The sequence below is a fragment of the Chinchilla lanigera genome, unplaced genomic scaffold, assembly GCF_000276665.1.
Source record: "Chinchilla lanigera isolate Chin_1 unplaced genomic scaffold, ChiLan1.0 scaffold00042, whole genome shotgun sequence".
Lineage (NCBI taxonomy): Eukaryota > Metazoa > Chordata > Mammalia > Rodentia > Chinchillidae > Chinchilla > Chinchilla lanigera.
Window position 1 is genome coordinate 10918775 of NW_004955443.1, and position 22372 is coordinate 10941146.

Consider the following 22372-nt stretch of genomic DNA (forward strand, 5'->3'; position numbering starts at 1 on the left):
GTAAAAAAGGAATGGAGCAGGGAGCAAAATTGATGCTACACATAAGGATATGATAACCGTAGCACACTAGCTGTAAGAGTCAGAATGGATTCCTGAGAAATGGAAATAAAGACACAGATATGTCAGTGTGTCCGCATAAATGAACAATGAAAAGTTACTTTCATTAGAGTTAACCCGAAGCCACCTCTGTGGCATTTTTGCTTCTTTTCTGTTTATATTGCTGTATTTCAGAAGGTGGGCAGGGTTGGATAGAAAAAGAACAAACTGAATCTATAGCCAAAGGCAGCTGGCTTGAGTCTCAGGTACTCATAAGGGAGTAGCAAAACAAACTCATGCTGCTTTCCTTAGAAATTCATCTAGCCGGCATGGAACAACAATAATAATAACAGAAACGATTAAACTTTTTGTGTAGTTCATTTCATTTTTAAACTTTTTATTTATAATCTGTTTTACAAACATTTCTGTTTAGCTCTGAGTAAAACTATAAGGTGGCCAGAAAAAGACTATTATTATTTTAATTTTCCAGGTTGAAAAGTAGCAAGAGCCAGGTATACCTACTGAGTGCAACTTCACAAGATTCATGGCCAAATGGACAACAAAAAGAGGTGTGGAAAAGTTTCAGTAAAAAAGGGTGAAAACATTCCATGTGATTAATTATTCTTCCTTTCCAGTTTTTATCTTATAAAAGGCAAGTTCTCTGGTCCTAAAATTCGTGGCGGTGGCTTTAATTTTTTTGCTTCCATTCCTCCTCTTAAATTGAAACATCTGAGAAGAAGGAACAAGCTTCCCTTTCTTATCAGCTATTCCCTTTGTAAACATTTGCAATCTGGCTCCTGCCTCTCATTACACTGAAATTGTTCTCTTGATACTCACCAGTGTTTAGCCTTAACTCCAATATTTTGTTCTCCATAAATCCTCATCCCTCCTTGGGCTGTCTGTAACATTTACAACTCCTAAAAACTCTATTACTTAAACTGTTTTTGTGTCAGGACTTAGGCCTCAGCAAGAAGGAGAATTTCTCCATTTCCTTCTTCTGACTGATCTCTTCTGAAGTCTCTAAATGAAGCCCTGCTAAGTTTCTTTCTTTAGGTCTTTTTCCTTTTTGCCACTTTCATATACACTGAAAGACTTCAAATATCTCCTCGCTGGGGTCTTTCAAATGTTCTTTCCTCAGCTTCTACTTTTATATTGAGTGACTGGCTCCTATTTTCCATTACCTGTCTGACATCTTCATATGAACTCAGTATAACTGAAGCCAAACTTATTATGTTGTTCTTTAGAACCATCTGAATTATTAAGCCAGTATCCATTGAGTCATCAGAATCAAATAAAAATAAAACAAAAGGAAGAAAGTACACTTGAGCTGAAAGCCTTTCCTCAGCTGGGTTCATCACTTACTTTTGATTTCATTTCTACCCTTGCTACCTTTTTTTTTTCTATTTCACTTCCACTATTAATTTCCTACATCAGATCTCCTGCTGAGTCCCAAACTTCTCTGTTGCTTTTGTTTTACAACTATAAAAAATTTGTGTGGCATTGTTATGAGACTAACCCAATTACACAAATAAAACAATTAGAACAACACCTGCCACTTAAAAATGACTTAATAAATGTTAGTTTTTGCTGCCTTTACTCCTCCTCATCTTGGTCCTTCTCCTCCTACGCAAGCTGGAAACTCATTCCAAGATCCTAAGAACTAGAAGGGTCAAAGAGGTATGTTCTAGTCTGAAATCTGTGGTCAGGACTGACACCCAAGCAAAACTGTTTCAGCCTGGATCTGAAAGTAAGATAAGACCAATATCAAAGCTCAAGGCATTTGAGGAGGAGGAATGTCTTCTTACTTATTGGGATCTCAGTCACTTTTTTTCTGTTCAGACTGTGTTCTGTTTGGTACAGGTCCACTGACATTAAGGAGAGCAATCTGCTTTACTCAGTTTAATCCATCCAATAAAATGTTAATTTCATTAAAAAAACACCCTCACAGACATGTCTACAATAAGACTTGACCCATGCACCACCTAGCCTAGTTAATCTGGCACAGAAACTTAATGAACCAGTCAGCCTTCACATTACTGGGACTAAAAGCCTGACACCCACAATTTAAAGGCTGAGAGGGTTATTTGGCTCAGTCTTTTGGAGGATTCAGTCCACGGCTGGCTGGCTCCAAGTTAGAAATGAAGTGGAAGAAGGGCAAGGTGGATGAAAGTTGCTCCATGCATGGCAGCCTGGAAGTAGAGAGAGCAGGAAGAGTAAGAGGGAGAGCAAGAGATCCTCCAAATGCATACACCCACGGCCCACTTCGTCCAGCCAGGTTCCGAGTGCTGGTGACACAATCTATTCTAAACTCACCAACTGATTAATCCACATGTGAGGAGAGTGCTGCCATGATCCAGCCACCTTCCGGGAGCTTCGCCTCTGAACACATCAAGATTTTGGGGGACGTTTTAGATTCATTACAAAGGTGCTGAGTTTCCCCAGGTAAGCATGTTAGAGGATCTGGGGACACCCAGTGCTAGTTTACATCTAGATGTTTCCCCAGAGCAGCATAAAATCACAGGTGGACTTTTGGATGGTGATGGGATTACGGGGGTAGTGTAGCTGACTTGTCTGGAGCAGGGGTCTGGTCTAAAGATACAGGTCACCAGGGACATGATCTGGAAGGCTATATCTCCCTCCTCAGCCCCTTCTTTCACCTTCTCCACTTCTGACTGCCGTTAGCTGAGCCACTTCATCTCTGTGATGCCTCTCTGCCATGCCACCCTGCCTTGGCATTAGCATATGGACTGAAACCTCTACAAACTGTGACTCCAGATATGACTTCTTCTCTTTTAGTTTGCAAGAGTCAAGCATTGTACCTCAGTGATGAGAAAGTGAGTAAGACACCCTAGGAAATGGTCTTGGGACAAGAGAAGCCATGGTAGAGTTTGGGCAAGTATTTTGGTGTCAGGTTCTTGGGGTCATTTGTGCCTATGATTCTGTAGTTCATAGCAATTAACTGAAAATATTACTATATATTTTCCCTTATATGAATTTTGTGAATCTGGTAAAGGTTTTACATCAGTTTAAAAGTCTAAAAAATGATAACAACATGATGAAAAAAATTGTTTTGATTTGGGTACTAGTGTAAAATTATGAACTTTAGAGCTGAAGTAATTTCTACAGTTTGAAGAACTATAAATTTAATTCATATAGTTTATTACTTCCAAATTTCTGCATCATTTAGGTCTTTGATCATATCTTGGTAGATACATGATCTTAGGTACTTTGCAAATATGATAGCAAAGAATTAAGCAATACAGATTGTTAGTTTCAGAAAATCCTCTTCTGGCAAAATAAATAGTGACAGTTTTATGTCATCTACAGTTTTCCCTTTAAAGATCAATGTTCTTCAATTTACTGTTATTACATGCCTGGATCTTCTTATAGGATTTTATCACTATAATTAAATGAATAATGAGTGTAATAAATATTTAGTAAGCGCACATACAGCACAAAGAGCTGTGGAAAACAAGCTTTATCTCATTTTACATACATAACCCTAGAATACTTTTAAATTTGAAAGTTCCCTTCTGAGTGTGAATGCTTCTTTGTGTTCTAACCTCAGACTTTAGGCAGTCTTTAACAAAAAGCAATCTTAAGCCTAGTACAGCCCCTAAGGAAAGTCTTTCTCAGGATCTTATGTCCTCTTTTACATACAGCCAACCCTTATAACATTTTCATCTATGTCCACACGATCAAGGTTATTTTGAATACACACATTAGTCATATTTATGGTAGGTAATGAATACGGTCACAGGAAGTAAACCAATATCCGTTCTTTTAAAGTTGTTTTGAATCTTACTCCATGTAGTTAATCTCTAACTCTTTACGGAGTTTCTATATGTACTACATGTATCTACTGTCTCTTGGGATTTGGCAGTGCATCAGACAATGACAGAGAACATGGCTCCAGTCACATGTAGGATTTTTTAGTGGGGAAGTCAGGGAATAGTCAAGTAAAACAGGAGGGGTAATAAATGTTACAAAAAGATGACAAGAGGATTGAGAAACAGAAGAGATGAGGTAGGTTACAACTTTCAATAGATGTACAGGCAAGGTTGCATTTTGAAGGTTAAATTTCAGAAAAGCACTAGGAGAAATATATGAATAATTGGGGAAGGGTACCCCTAATGTATTTGAGGAATGCAATCAAGGAGGATACTTTGGCTGAAGCAGAGTGTACCACTGAAGACTAGTAAGAACTGAGCTTGGGAAAATGATGATGGACCAGATCACGTAAGGCAGTGAGGGTGACCTTTAAGAGGTGAATGCTCAAAACATTGGCCCACAGAAGAAAAAATATATGCCATTTATCAAGAAGAGACAATGTGAGGAATACTGTGTTGGACATAATAGTTTTAAAACTATGTTATTAATTTGAGTGGAAATAGACTAGATAGTCAATGAGACAGCAAACTCTTAGCTGAACATATACATAAAACTCTTAGCTGGACGTATACATGAACAGTGAGACTGAATGAATCACCAAACAATAGGACAGATAGAAAAGATCAGAGATGCCTACATCATTCCCAATCTTTATAGGTTGAAGACCAGAAAAGATTCTGTCACATTAGACTACAGAGAGAAAATTACCAAATTGTCTTAAAATCTGAGTCAAAATCTACTGAAATAAGTTTTTCAAGAAAGAGTGAATGACTAATGATAATTGGCTATTGGATCTAGCCATGTGGATATTTTTGGTGACTTTGATAGAAGCAGCTTCAATGGAGTGGTAGGGTAAAAGACTGAATAAATTGATTTAAAACAAAAAAGGATAGGAAGTCATGGGTCTTAGGAATTATTCAAAACTCCCAAGATTGAGATATATTGTTACTAAGAAAAGAATCATAGATCTAGGATCTGAATAAAGTTTAAGGAGGGGATATAGTGTAATATATTTGAATGTCTATGGGAGACATTCTGAAGGGGGGGTTATTTAGTAATCCCAATGTCCTTTAGAAAGTTATTCAGATAAAATTTTATGCTTATCAGAGTGAAGTAGAAAACATACAAGAAACAATACCATAAAAAAGACAGTATATAGAACTGAGAATCGTTGGAAACTTTATTTTTGGAATCCTTGAATATAAAAATTAGGAAGATTTTGCCTGCCTTGAGTTTATATAGTAGTCTCCTAAGAATATGTTTAGGTACTATTTTGTTTGTGTATTCTTTTTGGTCGTATATATAAGATTTTGTTCTTTCATACTAAAGCAAAAGCAACCCTTCCCAAAGTTAAGGGGTTCAACTTACACTCTCTAGCAATTTTGCTTTCACATGGTACTTTCATGGCACAGCACAGACTAAGGCCTTATTCTCAGAAGAACTAGTTAGAAGGGCAATCATTCAAAATATTTACAAGAGGAAAGTTTGGAAATATAGTAAGATATATTTACAGTTAAGTAAAATAGATAAAAGAGTAGTTTTATGCATTATAATGACATCATAATTATAGAAATCAAATGAGATCTTTCTACAAGACTGTCTCTAGGGCTACAGATAGGGCAAAAACATCTCAGAAAAATAAAAAAAAAAGACAAATTTAGTTTTAAAAGCTTGACAAGGAGCTGTACTACTGATTTCTGCTGGTATATTCAAAGGAATAGCTAATGCTTAAAATTTTTTATGTTCTGACCAATTTTGCATACTTATATCTGGTAATATGAGTGACTGATGTGAAGACAACAATAGTCAATGGAACAACCATGGTGAATTCCTGCCATCTTGCTTAGTGAAACTCTGTATTATCTCTAATGTTTTATCTAATAATTTTTTATCCTCTTAAATGGTTTGAACAATCTTCCACGCTTACATCTGGTAATCTGAGCAATATAGTTGAAGATAACAATATGTAATATAACAACCACTGTTAATTCCTATCATTTTGTCTTAAAACCCTATATCACTTTTAATGTTCTTCCTTTGTTTCATTTATGTTTGTGATGTTGGTATGCTCTACTGTTCTTTTTCTTTCTCATTTACTACTCTCCTTAAAATAAAAAGAAAATCAGACCCACATGTGTAGATACTGTATTGTCTCACTAGTATAAAAAACCTGAAAGAGTGAATAAAATCTAGGAGGTACAATAAACATTGTGAAAGGAAAAGAAATTGCTCTAAAGGAAAGAACAGCTGGGATGAAGGAAGGGAGAAAAGAAAGACAGGGGAATATATTAAATACATACACACACAGGATAGCTAGCATAGATGGCCTACTGACTTTAATTGTTCTGTTGAAAGGAACAGTTAATGTTTATGTGTATGATCAATCTTACATGTCTATATTTGTTTATCTGAGTACCCAATTTGAAGATATCAATATGTAATATAACAACCATTGTTAATTTCCTATCACCTTGTCTGAAATTCTGTATTGCTTGTACTGTTCTCATGTTATTTTCTACATGTATGTGTATTTGTTAAGATATATCCATTCTTTTACTTTAAAATTAAAAAAAAGAAAAAATTTTGCCAAGGAAGTAATCACAGAGGGTGCTGTCTGTTAACTGTTGTAGGTAGGAGATATGATGTCCTTGTTGAACAGATTTTTTAATTAATCAGGAATTATACACTCTTTAAGGGGATTACCAATTTCCCAAAGAATTATAAAACAATAGAATATACTTAACACTAAATTAAATCAATCACAATTCAATCATTTTAATGACTCCAAAACGCACTAGAAGTGCTTTACACACATAAATAAGATTCAGCAGCTGTGGAATGTAAAACCGCTGTAAGGATATGCAGTAAGAACCAGATTACTGATTATATATAATTGGAAGATGCCTCATAATAATAAAGTTCAGATTAGAAAACTATAAATATAGCTAGTGATTGTTATTTAATGCAACAAGATTTGTGGTGAAAAACCATTCATTCATTCATCTGGAATTTGTGGGAAACATGCAGCAAGCTTGGCACTGTACTGATTGTATTTTGATAGATAGGGATTGTGCTAACAAAGTTTCTATCTTAAGGATAGAAACTCTCCGTGGAGTTTACTAGGCAGAAACACAGGAGAGTAGCATATGCTTGATGGTACTGAAGCACAGAAAAAAATTTTTTGACCTAAAGTTGGGTGAAAAGAAAGGAATTTCTGGAAAGTTCACATCTCTAAGTTTGAAATCCTGGGCTTTCTTAGCACTGTATCTTTAAGACATATGGCAGCATATTTAATGGAAAGAGATATAAGTAGATGCAGTCAAATAAAGAATTGAAGGTGAAAGTCTTTGTTGGTATTGATTCAGACTTCCTAAATATATTAGAGGAAAATCCCTGTTGCAAACCTTTTTGGTGATAATTGAAATGTTGTTGGAACTACTTTTCACTGAGTTAATAATAGCCAGAAAATGGTCCACGTTTTACTTACCAATGTATAGTATTTACGTATAACCTTTACCTATCAATGGCCTATTTAGCTAGGGGAGAAGTTGAAAAAAAATCACAAATAGATTTCATGCATCAGAAAAATATGCAGGCAGGGGCTGGGGATTTAGCTCAGTGGCAAAAAGCGCCTGCCTGGCAAGCGCAAGGTCGTGAGTTCGGTTCCCGGTACCGGAGAAAAACCACAAAAAAAAAAAAAAAAGAAAAATATGCAGGCAAAAGGATTTCAGAAAGGGATTACAGGTCTAATCAGGGGGTAGAAGTTATGCAGCAGTTTGCTTTTGCTGCCATTGCTACTGTTTTCTTCTTAACCAAGATTATTAATATAGAGATTTGATATCAATTATTGCAGATCCACAGGGACATAAATGATATACTAATGTTTTGTGGATAGTAACTACTGGAAGTTGCGTCCTCTTCAGGTGGGGGAAATTAAAGTTTAGAATTATTAAAACAGGAAATCTGCAACTTTGAAACGCAGGTATCTGAAACTCAGGTGTCTAAGGAGGTGCTGCTGCTCGCTCTGCCGAAACTGATGGCCCCGAGGGGTGTGATGAGGTCGGTTCTGAGTGCTGGGAAAGTGCAAACTGAAATAACTGCTGCTACTGAAATGAAATGTCACTGTCAGGTGAAAAAGTGTTGCTGTGGTGATGTTACAAGCATCTGGAAGCAAAAATGGGAATAAGAAACAAATAGGAAGGAGCATTTCTCTCCTTTTTCCTCATTGCTTGAAGTGCTTTTCTGGTGTATCCGATGGCACAGTCTGAACGGCAGCTAGCTGAACACAGCGGTGACATCATCAGCAAGTTTGAGCCCCAGCATAACAATCCTGAGTGCAGTGGGAGAGTTTGGAGCTGAGAGTGACAATAGTAACCACAATAAAATTTACAAGTCGGTTCTGTAGCAGTTAACATGTTTGAACACAATATCCTATTATCGTTATATAATCTGAGTTACACAAGAAAGTTGAATTTATCAAAAATTTGCTTTTTATGTCATAGAATTGAAAAAGTTTGTCTTGAGAAAAGGTGTAAAATATTGCCGGTTTCTCAATCTGCTTCAAAACAAAGAAAAACACAGATGAAAGGATAGGTCTGTTTTGAAGTCATCTTATTTGTTGTGTTATACAAGGTTAGTATTAAATTTTGACTCTTAGAATTTCATGTCATGGTTTATCTTTACATATTGCAGAACTTAAAATATAAAATATGTATAAAGGACTTACATACTTTTTGTAGTTGTAGCTTATTTATTAGCATATTTTTGTGGTATATAACAATTACATTGATTTTGGGGAATTGGCATTCATACATATCAAATATTGGTCATTTCTACTCTCCTGTTACTAAAAGAATGTTTTATTTTGATCCTGAAGTAGTCTTAGTTTAGTTTATTATGTTTTCATAATTTTCTGAAACTTCAGTCAACCATTAACAATGGGAAGAGGTGAAGCTGGTCTTCTGACTATTCTGTAAAAATCTGAACAGAGCACGAGATTAGAGTAGCCATGAGATAAACTATGGGAACTCTTACAAAAACCATAGAAATTGCATGACTCAAGTCACTCAATGATGAAACAACTTTTACAGAAAATTATTTGTTTTACTTTATTAATGTTGGTGTTAAATTATTCAATTGAGCTTCCTGTCAAAACTGAGCTTTTTTTGTTTCTTAAGGGAGAAAAGGTAGGCAGAAGAGTTGATCAAGCAAAGCAGTAAGAAATAAGATTTTGTAAAATAAGTAGATTTTAATTGCATCAATTGCTAGTGTTGTTTTTCCCCCAAGTATTCTTAGTCAGTTTTTCATATGCATCACTGCATAATACCAAAGTTACTTACAGACTTCATTTAGTTTCATGGTTCAATTCTTAATTCTTTTGGCTAAGCAGTTATGTCTGTATATTTTCCTAGGTCCTCATAATAAGGTACCAGATTTTTTTAAAAATTCAACAACTCTATTAGCTACTGTGGGTGTCTTAAAACTGTTATACAGTTATAGAGTTCTATAAGCTTTTCAATTTACTCTCTGATAGTATTTATGCATTGGGGAAATGTTAACATCAAATTGCAGTTCATACCTAAGATACATTATAGTATATATTTAATTTATGGAAGAGTAAAGATTACACTTATCTTTTAGTTTGCAAGGCAGTACCTTCATATGTGCCTTTGAGTAGTTTTTTTAAAGTAGGCAAAGAAATGTTAATATGTATATATTTTGATGCAACCAATTAACTTAATAAACATATTAAGCTTGGTTCAAAATGGTGAAAATACCATGAAATGCTGAGATTATAATATCATTTTTAAGTATTTAAAAATATTTTAAAATTCTCAAAGCAAAGAATAAATTATACCATTTTCTAATTTTTTCACGGGTTGTGACGGTTAATCTTGATTGTCACTTTGGTTGGCTTGAAAAATGGCTAGATGGGTAATCCACACTTCTGGACATGTCTAGGTGGGTTGCAGAAGTCTAACCTTGGCCCCTTCCTCTCTTACCACTCCTGCTTCTTTGGTGTCATGAGTTGAGCATCTTTGCCCCATGGTGATGTCTCTGCTGTTGAACGAGCAAACAATATGTTGAAAGCACTGAGACACAATGAAAACTGACTTATACTAGTATGTTAAATAAAATGTTTCTGCTGTTACATAAAGTTTTACCTCAAGGATATAAGTAATAATACAAATAATAATGATAGTAATATCAATACCAGCTATGATTGCTGAGCTCACTCTCTTGTCAGCATTGTGCTAGATTGTATTTATGCTTTTATTGAACAAGAAGTAATTGATTTGTTTTTGTGTATTAGAGATGAAACAAGACAATTAAGATTTCAAAATTCATCAGAGAAAGCTGTCTTTTTGTGGCGCTGGGGGTTGAGCTCAGGAACAAAAACTTGGTAAGGAAGTACTCTATCTCGAGCTATATCTCCAGCCCCAATCTTCTGCCTTCATAGAGAATATAGGCTAGTGAAATATGGTTTTTAACTTTCATCTGCATTTCTGTATTCAGTGCTTATTTAGCAAGTATATTATGTATTCTGCTAGACATTCTACTAAATAGTAATAATTCAAACACGACTTGATGCAGATCAAATACTTCCCAAAAAGGAGATTTTAGCATAGTATATAAAAGGTAGGAGTTAATCAGTTTAATATTAATATATGTAAATTTTAAGTTAAATTAATATAAAAGGTACTATAGTGGCTACATAGTAATGTAAAAGGTATGATGGAAGTCTCTGCTTATTTAAGGAGATTAAGAAAAGATGATATGATAGAGATCTGAATGATGACCTATATATACGTAGGGAGAGAGGAGACATCATTTTGGTAAATATCCAACAGCCATAAGGTCTCCTGGCAGGGAGGAGAGAAGGTATATTTAAGAAAGGAGACAAACATGACTATTTGGGCAGCTAAAATTCAAATTATGTAGAGCCTTCAATTTCAATAAACTAAACTAATATTTGGTTTAACAATTCAGAGAATGCTGATACTATTTAATGTAGATGGATGGTTTTGTTGAACTAATAGACTTTTCATTGAAAAATTTTTCTGACACCAGTGCAAAATTTAAAAAAAATGAGCCAGAGGAGGACACACGTGATGCTGGGACACAATGTAGCCTAATTTAGTGTCCAACAATTTGCATTCAATTCAAGGGTTCATACCTACAGATCTTTTGGAGTTGATCCATTGAATAAGAACTACAGTTCTGTGGACATAATAATCAAAATAACTTGTTAAAAAGGAGCAAAGTAGCACTAAGGAAGTAAACTTTTTTATCACAGAGACAATAAATACAGTAAATCTATGGATTTTGAAATCTTTATGTATGGCATGATTTGTATACAGGAATTCCAGACTATAATATGTTAATATCTGCATTGCAGACATCTATTGATCTTATGAAGATTTATTTGTTTGATCTAGTGGCACATGCCTCTAATCCCACCATTCTTGAGTTTGAAGTAGGAAGCTTTAGGACTGAGGCTACCTAACAAGCTTGAGCTCACTCTGGGCTATAAATATGTCTTACTTCATCACTGTTGGGACAAAATACCCAAAACTCAGGAGGAAAGCTTTATTTTAGCTTAGAGTTTGTAGAGGTTTCAGTCCATGGTTGGCGGGCTCCAAGGCAGGGTGACATGGCTGAGGGATGTGATAGAGGAGAAACAGTCCATGGCATGTCAGGCAGGAGATAGCAAGCAGTGCGCCACTATTTCCTTTTTGTTTCATTCAGGCTATAAGCCTACTAGTTGGTGCCACCCACACCCAAGGTGAGCCTTCCTATTATTCATACCCAGAACCATGCTAAGTAAAGTGGTTGAGTGATTACACACACCCTTAATAGACATTCACATAGTCTACATCCAGCCACTTCCAAAAATCACCACCTATGAGCACGTGAGGCTTTGTGGGATATCTAGATACCAGCCATAACAGTAGCAGACCCTGACTTTATTCAGTGGCTTTCGGATTAAGAAACACATTTACATAGCTATATATCTCAAATATTTTATCATCATTGGTTTTGTGTTTGTTTATTATGATTTAGAATCCTGCTGGGATAGTGTATATATTTTCAGTATTCATTTTGAACCCATAATGATGATGCTGACAATAAAACCAAAGTAATAGCTAATATTTAGTTTGTATGCACAATGAAATAAACACTGTTCTCAGAAGCAGTATCTCAAAAAGATAAGACTCTAAGGTAAAGTTTTTATTGTTCTAATTTTTAATGAGTAAATTGAAGCTTAGAAAAGTAGCTCACACAAAATTTTATAGCTAAAAATCAGAAAATATTGTATTCCAGCCAGTGTCTGTTTGACCCTAGATACATATTCCAAATTATTTTTTATACTTCTCCTCATTAGGAAGTAGGTTGAATGGGGAGGTGTTATAAATAATGAGCGAAATTATTCTTAGCATTGCCATTTTAAAACCAGCTAACATATACAGGCATTTAGTACACCAAGGTTTATTTGATGTAGAAAATAGCAGAAGTAAAACACAATTTTAATGACTCCTGTCAGAATCATAAGCAAATAGATAATGTGAATCAACACAAAGACTGATGTTTTCAACTTTTTATTTCAAATTACCAGGTCATATTTAAAACAATTGTGGCAAATATTCAGAAGAATTTCCTTTTTTTTCCTCATATGAGAAAAACAGGAATGTAGCACTTCCCTTTTATGTTTTCCATCATTGTCATACTTAAAACTTCCCATAGAATATTTTGTTTTTCTATAAATGAGGGAAAGAATTTCACCATCCTTTTACTGTAAGTTTTTAGACATTCTGGCATATTGAAAGAAGTAATAAAAATGATACTGAGCTTGTTCCAATAGTACAGTAATGATAGTTGGATATTTTCATCTCTTTCTCTAAAGTACATTTGAGACACTGCCATATTTCCTCATTATCACCAGCATTGGAAGGAGTTTGTATAGTACATGGAAGTTGAATATCTTGTGTAGGTTTAAAAAATATTTTGTGAGAAAAGCCTGCCATGCTTACTTCTGAATGTTAAAGATATTCTGCATTCAGTTTTTAAACTATGCTTTATAACTTATTTGATATACTTATTTTTCTCTCTAGTTTAATTCTGCCTTCTTCCTATATGTGGTTTTAAAAAGTAGGTTTTACAGAAAGAATGGAAAAAAAATCTGTGTATAGCTGTTTAGCTTTCCACAAATAAAAATCAACTCAGATTAAAAGGTCTTCGTCCCATCTTTTCCATCTTTAATGAGATAAGTTCTAACCTTTGGAATTATCTAAGCTATGTTCAAAGTCTATTTTAAGTTATTGTTCTAAGGAAAAAATGACACACCTTACTTAGTGCTTACAAATAGAGGACATTCCTGCCAGAGAGAAATTATATGTATAATACCTAGCATTTTATTAAGATTCTACTACATTCCTTAGAGAAATTCATAATGTGAAGATATAATATCTGTTTTCCTTATTCATACTTTCTTAAGGCATCCTAAAAAAAATGACATGCTAAAATTGTTTTGTTCTTTGTTGCTCTTTTCAGACTTAAGTTAAACCAAGTACGCATAATTTCCTCCATTATTTGACAATGTTTCCTCTGCTTATTGCAAACTGAATAAAGCTTTTCTGCCAGGTAAAGGTTGGCTTCTGGGGAAAACCGTTGCAGAAGTCCACTAAACAGCAGTACAATAAAAAATGCTAACCTCCATTTGTTAATTGAGGTTATCGGTTACTTTAAAGAAACTGTATGCACAATTAAGCAAACATTTCACACTGCTCTTCCTTGTTAACTAGTTTGAAGATATTCTGTTGGACAGAAAATTGATAGGCATGGTACACATGTTCTTGTTTCCTAATTAGCTCAGGTAACACAATTACTGGTGTTCAATATCCATCAACAAAGCAAAGGTGCTTTAAATGTCATATAAACAGTAGAAATCAAAATAAAGCACAAAGGGATTTCACATGACTAATCATCTGAATTAAAGTTAACTTCTTGTTAATGCTATCTTGTGATGTAGGAAACTCAGTTTAGGAAAGACAGTAAGAAAAAAAACCTTTCTTTGATTTTAAATTACCCCTTTCAGAGAGTTAGAGAGGCATTTAGGAGGATGTCTTCTAGCTAACATCTGACATTAACTTGGAATAACAAAAATAGTTATTGAAATAAAACTGTTAAAATGGATATCACCAGAAATTCTTCAATTTATAGTTCCTTTCCTATGCTGTATAGTTCATCTTTAGGCTTCAAGAACCAAGGGTTTTATCCTATGGACTGTTACAAAATCTCTACAATTGCAAACATCCCTTGTTTTGAGACTACATTTTTCTTCTTGTATAAATTTGAAATAAAATTGAAAAAAATGAGGTAAAAATTTCATTTTTCTTTTTGTATAAATATTGTTTTATTCCAGTGCCATTTCACACATACATACACATATGTATATGCAAATATTACTTTTTGCTAGGGGTGATAGTAAATATGCTTGAAATGCCTTGTACTACAAAAAATGCTGTGGTATAAGGGGCAGGCTTTAATGGAGAGCCTTAGTTGACTTTTCAGGGCATCTTCACACATTTCCTGTACACTCCTATCATTCAGGGAGACTGGATGTCATCCTGAGCTCCAGGTGATAACCGAAGTAAGTGCAGTTCCATCTCCCTTCCAAGAGGGTTTAGAAATGTACTTATCACCTCCTGAGCAATGGAATCATTTACACAAATTTACTGAGACTTTAGGCAGTTATTTCTGACTTTCAAGTTCTTACAAGACAGTATGCAGAACTCTTTCTTGTGGATCTTGTAAAGACAGGAAATGCTTCTGTTATTTTTCTCATGAAGATAAGAGTTTATAGAAGAAAGAAACACAAAGAGCTGAGGAGATTCCAGGTGGTTCTAGTGCTAAAAACAAGAACCATATGACTAAACTAAACTCAGAAAGTTCCCCTAGTCACACACTGGATTACTTACATTCCAGTATGCATGTTGCTATTACTTAGAGACACAACACGTTAGTTTATAAGTCAGAGAAAGTCCTAAACAATTCCTCAAATTATTGTTGGAGGAACTGCATTGTTATATTTCTTATTGTAGCCTCTTTGTGACACAGCACACTACTGAAAAATACACATGCCTACTCTAACAGGTCAAGACCACTTGTTCATTAATATATTATGCAAAGGACTTTCTTTACTACTATATTATTTTGTTGATGTAGTACATATGGTTTAGACACTAAATAGTGCTGAAATATTTATATATGTCTTTTGGTTGCATTTTTTCTTTAAACTTCCTGAGAATACCACCCAATACTTTTGAGGGATTCTTCTGCTCGTGGTTTTGTCTAGGTTGGTTCTAATGAACACCCTTTTTCCTGACTAGTTTAGTATTTTTCTCTTAAGAGACTTTCATGAAAGATATGGTGATTCTTGGCTATTTATTAAGAGCTAAAATTAACATACTAAAAGGCATTTAAAACCATTAAACTAAACTTGAAATATTTGCATCAGGAAACTCTTGGTTTCTTTATTTAGCTCAGTACCAGCTGTCCAATCTCTGGGACAGGTACCCGACCCTGACAAGCTAAAGGAGGAGAGGTTTATTTGGCTTATAGTTTCAGAGGATTTAATCCATGGTTGGCTGGCTCCACAGCAGGAACGTCCTGTGGAAGAGCATTGTGGAGCAAAGTTCCTTAGTTTGTGAGGGCCAGGAAGCAGAGCAAAGGAACAGTGCTACAGAGGAAGGGCCCCGGGACTAGATATAGTACCCAAAGTCACACCTCCGTGATTCACTCAGGCACACTCACAAGTGTACTCCACTATCTCCTTAACTTCAGCTTCCAAGCCAATCAGATGGACCATTAAGCTAAACCATCACACGCTTCATCACAAGTTTCTACACTGTAATCTCCTTGGTTGGCTTTTCTTCACAATTTTCTAATTCTACTTTTATTAAAAGTGCCCATCCTCAAGAAATTCTCTATGAAACTGATCAAACATACTACTCCCCACAAGACACTCTGTCCTTCATAGTGTTTTAAAAAACTAACTTTTATTTAAAAATATATGACATAACTTTCTGCACTTATGACCTTGCTCTCTCTCCTTTGTGCTTAAATACTATCAGCACATAGATAAGACCCATTCTAATCAGAATTGCCATTGACTAAAATATCTAGTATATAATAGTTTTTCTCTAAACATTCATTGGATTGCACCTAAGTCAGTACTAAGTTTAGTGTGTGGGTTCTTCTGTGTAGACTGCTTTTTATTAAAACTTTTTTGAGGGAGAGAGGAAGTAAGTCCAAAGTGTTTCTAAAGCAGTCACAGCACTTTACAGTCTCTGAGGTGTTATGTTCAATGACTACACGGTAGGGGCTGGGGATTTAGCTCAGCGGCAAAAGCGCCTGCCTGGCAAGCGCAAGGTCGTGAGTTCGGTTCCCGGTACCGGAGAAAAACCAAAAAAAAAAAAAAAAAAAATGACTACACGGTAGACAGGGTAAACTACTGCATCAGAAATCAGGATGAACCTTTCCCAGCATTTGTTAAAAATTAATCTCAGTGCATATATGTATAGCTTCAAAATCTGCCTGATTGGGAAAGTGAAAAAATTTCTTCCTAAAATGTAGTGATGTATTCAGCATAACTGTCATTCTGTCAGGAAAAGGGTTAAGGGACTCTTCTTGATTTAGTCTACAGTAATTTAAAGCAATTCCTTTGGATAAGTGTTCGTTTTGCTTAAAGCTACACTTGTAAATGGTGTCCAATGAGGGAAAAATCTTTTTTTTTTTGTTTTTTTTTTTTGTTCTTTTTTTCTAGTACCCCGAATCGAACTCATGACCTTGTGCTTGCCAGGCAGGCGCTGTGCTGCTAAGCTAAATCCCCAGCCCCGAGGCAAAAATCTTAAGTTCATCCAAATTATTTATATATGTTACAGAGAAATCATTAATAAAGAAAAGAGAGCACCCAGATATCATTTCTAACAAACATTGTGAAGTGAACCCTTCATGTATCTGGGAATTGCATTAATGAGGGAGTATAAAACGTGTACAGAAAGATTTTTTTATTCTTCTCTTCTTGTGTATTCAGATATTAGACAGCAACAAAAGGCAACAAGTATTTATTGACTAATTTCTGTGTGGAAGGTGCTGCTGGATTTTGTTACTGGGGATACCTGGATGATTAATAATATGAAACAGTTCCTTGTTGATGATCTCAGTGTAAACAAATATTTGCAACACAAATCACACAGCATAGGGAGTACTGCAAAGTCGAATGAAATGGAGTGAAAAAGAAGCAATTATTTCTGGGTTGGAATGTATGGCTAAGGGCATGCTTCGAAGTTTGTGCGTTTGAAAACTGCACACCTGTGGCTTCAGGGACCTTGAGGCTTGATACTGAGCAGACCGTTCCACATTTGGTGGAGTGGCAGGGGCCCTAGCAATTTGGGCACTGAGTCTACCGTAAGCAACAGCAATGGTAGAGATTAGTCAGTGTGCGTGTGGGCGTGTATGTGCATTTGTGTATATGTGTTGGGGGAGGCAGAGAGTTCCACTCTAAGGCATTTATGTAAAATGGACTCCAGTTACTCTTTACTATGGGTCTCAAACTTACAAAGTTTGATCCACACTTTTGATGACTCTAATTCAGGCTTATATGGCAGCAATCGGAGAAGTTGTGCCAATATATAACTCTTACGTTTTAAAATAATCGACGGGGTTGAAAAGCTCGTCTAATTTACATGCTTTTAAATGTGGAATGAGCCTCTCAGTGAGCAGCCCAAACCGTTTCTGACACATGTGCTTACCCTTCTTGATTATATTTACATTTCCTATAAAAGAAAACTTGACAGAATAAAAAATGCAAACCACCAGTAATTACTTTGTGTTTGAAGTAGGGAGGGAAGACAGGATTGATGCCCATGATGCTGCCTGCAAGTACAGAAGTAAAGTCTCCCAGTTTGGTTGTCATTCCCCCTCTCTCCTTTACCCTTGGAACATGTTAGGTTTTACTCCTCTGTGGCTTACAAGGCGTAACATTTATTAGCTAGGGATTCTGCACAGTTGTTGCCGTTAATTCCTTCGACAATAAATCTGGATAAATACTTAGTTTTAGAATAAATTAAAAATTGTTGCTTTTTTCATGGAGTCTTACTTTTCAGGAGGAAAAAAACCTCATTGCCTAAAGAACACATTTAAATTGAGAATAATATATCATTGAAGCAGTTTTAAAAAAGCTAAAATGTTATTTTTGGCCTCAATTCAAATAATTTAGATTAAAAATGACTTCATTTTTGCAAGGCAAAATAATTTATTGTGTACTAACTACATACTATATTTCTGGTTGCTCATTTCTTATAAAATGTTAGTAACCTTGTTGAGATAAAAGAAAAATAAAACAGAGGCAATGCATATGCCAGTGCTTGCTTTATATGTCTTTTAAAATAAAAATCTCACTTTCATTACTTTTTTGTTAGGTTAGAAACAAAAGTTTAACTTTGGCCTTCAAGGGCTATAATTCTGAGCCTAGAACAAAAGGAAAAAATATGTTTACATGAGTGCATACCTGTTTGAGAGCTGTCAGGCTTTACAGAAAAGGTATTTCACAATTTATGAAAAAAGAGAACAACTATCCATGGGCGTTTGGTATCAGAGGTAAACTGAGGTGTAAGATCAAAAAAAAAAAAAATCTAAGGAAACAGCTACAGGCGTCTTGCTGATCTGCTAACCTGTAGCCTTGCAGAAGACAAGTTTCCTCCTTGCCAGTAACAGGAGATGAAAACCCAAAAAGCAAATGTTTGCAGAAAAAATAAAGACATGATATTTGAAAGTGTTTTCCTTGTGGGAAGAAATGCTGCATAAAATGTTAAGTGCCTCGTAAGGTTGTGTATCCTCTTATGTACAGTCTGTACATTTTCTAACTGTAACTATGTCTCACAGAAATTTTATTTCTCTTTTTCCTTTGTCATTTTCACTATGAAATGTTTGTATAAGGAACAAAAGAATAAAAGAAAATCTAAAACCTAGAACATATCCTATCACTGTGATATAAACCCCAGTAAATTTTTTTAAAATTTGCTTTTCATATATTTTTCTGTGGCTATAACTGTATGTGACATGCTATCATTTATTTTAAGCATATAATTCCTTTTGCAGATGTAAAGGATGGTTTTCCTTGCATTTCCACCTTATCCCTTCATAATTTAACAATCTCTCCTGAGTTTTTTCCGTGTCATTTCCTAGGCTCTTACCATATGAAAACATTAACATAAAAAATCTGAACCATTTTTTTTAGTATGTAATACCATGTTGCACATTGCTTCTTTGCTTTTGATCCTTATACTACTTCTTAGAAATCTTCTTAGACCTGATTACAAGACAAATCAGTTCTATATAATGTTATTTCTGAACTGAGGTTAATCTGACCAGAACACTATTAAAATGTACATGCTTAGCTTCTAATGCTTTATAAATACAAGAGATGTTGTAATACAGCTTCTGTAGTAATTATCCCAAAGCACATGCACTTATAACTACATGGATGAGATATGGAATTTTTAATGGAAAAGTAAATCCCAGTGTGTCTTCCCAAATAGTTACATTTGCTTCCAGAAATCATCCACAATATATGAATGTCCACTCCATTTTGTACAGTAGTTACCTACCATGTTTTTAATTTTTGTCAGATAGATGAGTGCTATATTATTCTCATTTGATGTTTACATAAAGAGTACTGAGCTTTTGTTTTTCACTCCTTCATTGACCTTTGGCTTGATCCTTTGATGATATATCTTGCTTTGTTTATACCCATTTTCATTAATTATCTTGATCTTTTAAAATCAATTTAAAACTACTCAGTTTTATATTATAGGTAGTTTTCTTTATTCTTGATGTCAAATAATTTCCTCAAACTCTCAGATGTATGTGATTTTGTATATAATATATTAGGGCATGTGAAATAATGTCAGAATAAAATATTTTTATGATCCAAATGCTATACTTGACTTATTTCTCCTAATTGTGTAGAAGTTTTTCATTTATTTATCTTATTCATTATTTTAGTTTATAATCCCTTTAATTCATATTTTATATATTGTGAGGTAGTGAGAGTCGCTGTTATTTTATTCTATGTTTTATTAAAGTAGTTACAAAAATCACTTTCTCCACTGAATGCTTCATCTCTAAATATGTTCATATTGAAGTACAGGGCTTCAGCATATTAATTTCTGGAGCATATAAGCCTCGTTTCATAACAGTCTATACTGCTTCTGGTTCTTTAGCAAGAAACTACATTTGTTTGGAATTCCTGTTTGTCTAAGCTAGAAATAAATTTAACTTTTGTTTCTCACATCTGTGTGAATTATGATTTCATTAAATCAACCTAATAACCCCCAAAATAGTTCACTCTAACTCCTTTTGGACTTTTGAAAAAATTACATTGTATCACACATTCCAAGCATTTCAGAAGCACATTGTTTAAATCTAGTCCTTGTTTAATAATCCAAAGCCCATTTGGAAGCAGAGAGTGTAACTTTAGCAACACCACTGCGATCCATTCTCTTTTCCTTTTCTCCTGCTGACACATTTCCAGCTCATAGAGTGAGCTCAGTCCACGTTGTCTAATGCTGGCCAGGGTTTCTGTAAGGTCAGCTTCTTGTTCTGTCGCTCAACCCTTTTCTGATCTCTAAATTGAGATGTCATTCTGTGCACCACTGCAATAAGGTCTGCAAATGAAAGTAACACAACAGATATTCTAAACAAAACATTGAACACATGAATTAATAACAGAAACACTATTAGGAAGAGAAAGCCCTGTAGAAATTATGGGTCACTGTATTAGTCCTTAATATCAAATAAGAAATTCATGCACCCTCTACTGCTACTAAAATTTTTAAAAAATTATTTGCACAGAGATCATCTTTGTGTTTTTTTTTTTTTGTAAAGAAGACTGTGCAAACTGTTTTGAAACCTAATCATTCTGTTTATTAGATTCAAGTCTGCAAAAGAAAAGGTGTCTTTAAAATACAGATTATTCAATGGAAAGGAGATTTAATAATTAAGTTGGCTATCACCTCAGAGGGGTGTGTGTGTGTGTGTGTGTGTGTGTGTGTGTGTGTGTGTGTTGTGTGTGTTAGAGAATTCATTCAGCCCTTTGGAAACAGATAAAATGCAGCTGGGGAAGATAGCCCACAAAAGGAGACAAATATATAAGAGCAAGAAGTACAAAAATACTAAGATGAGAATTACATATTTTCTTTTGTGTACAATAAAGTTTTGTTAAGTTCCTCCAATCATGAAATGTTAAAGAGATACACGGAGTTTTGGATGCAGCAAGTGGTTTTCTGTATCTTACCATGTTATGCCTGTTTTTGCTGCATCTGAGGAAGACAATTTTTGGAAGAGTATTTCCCAAAGAAGTGAAGGAGTAAGTCAGAGCTCTGAGATTATTACTAGAAAACCAGCTCTGGTCCTTATTGATTATGGAATCTTGAATGTAGATAACTGCTCTGGCATAAAACAGATACTATACTGCTACTGCTAATTACAATATAATTTATCACATTATGTTGTTTAGAAAATTTCATTAGGTAAAATATGAGAATGGCTCAAATATTGGCTCTCTCATAATTCCTATAATTATTAACGACAGTATATGATGGCAGTCTTTGTCACAAAATCTGAAATATATGAAAAATACATATCAAAGCAGAGAACTAGAAAAAGTGATTGTGGTTGTAGACTTTAAGGTGACTTCCGGTGGTCATTTCCTATTACTCACATCTTCCTTGAATTATCTCTCTTAAAAGCTAGAGGTTCTTGTGACTTGTTTCTCGGTGACGGAATATGACAAAAGGGACAAGATGTCACTTCCAAGATTGTGTTATATTAAAGACTCTCTAGGAGTCTCATAGAGTTTCAGTCTCCATGCCTGTCTGTAAAGAAGCAACTTACCATTTGGTCACCTGCGATGGGTCTGCGTAGGCTTTGTCAGGTCACGAGTGGTGCTTGCTTTCGGGCACATGCATGCACACTCTGCCAGTAGCTAGAGCGGACCTGAAATTCTACCCATCCCGAACACAGCCTCCAGAGCAGGACTAGCCGGGGCCAGCATCTCCACTGCAGGAACTCAGGGAAGCCATACTCTGACTTTCTACCCACAGAAACTGAGATATTAAATGTGTGCTGTTAGCAGACATCAAGTTTGTTGTCATTTGTTACACCTCATAGAAAACTAACACAGGGAATATGTCTCCACAGTGAACTACAGAGCATCTTTGAATTGTTTGCATTTTGTTTTATGCCTGTCAGTCATGATTGCTGGCATAAAAAGACTCGTTTATTTGTACGTTAAACAAAAACCACAAAATAATCAATAAATGAGATTGGATGTGTGTTCTTTATTAGGGAGGTAAACAGGATAAATTAAAATTTTGAGGGT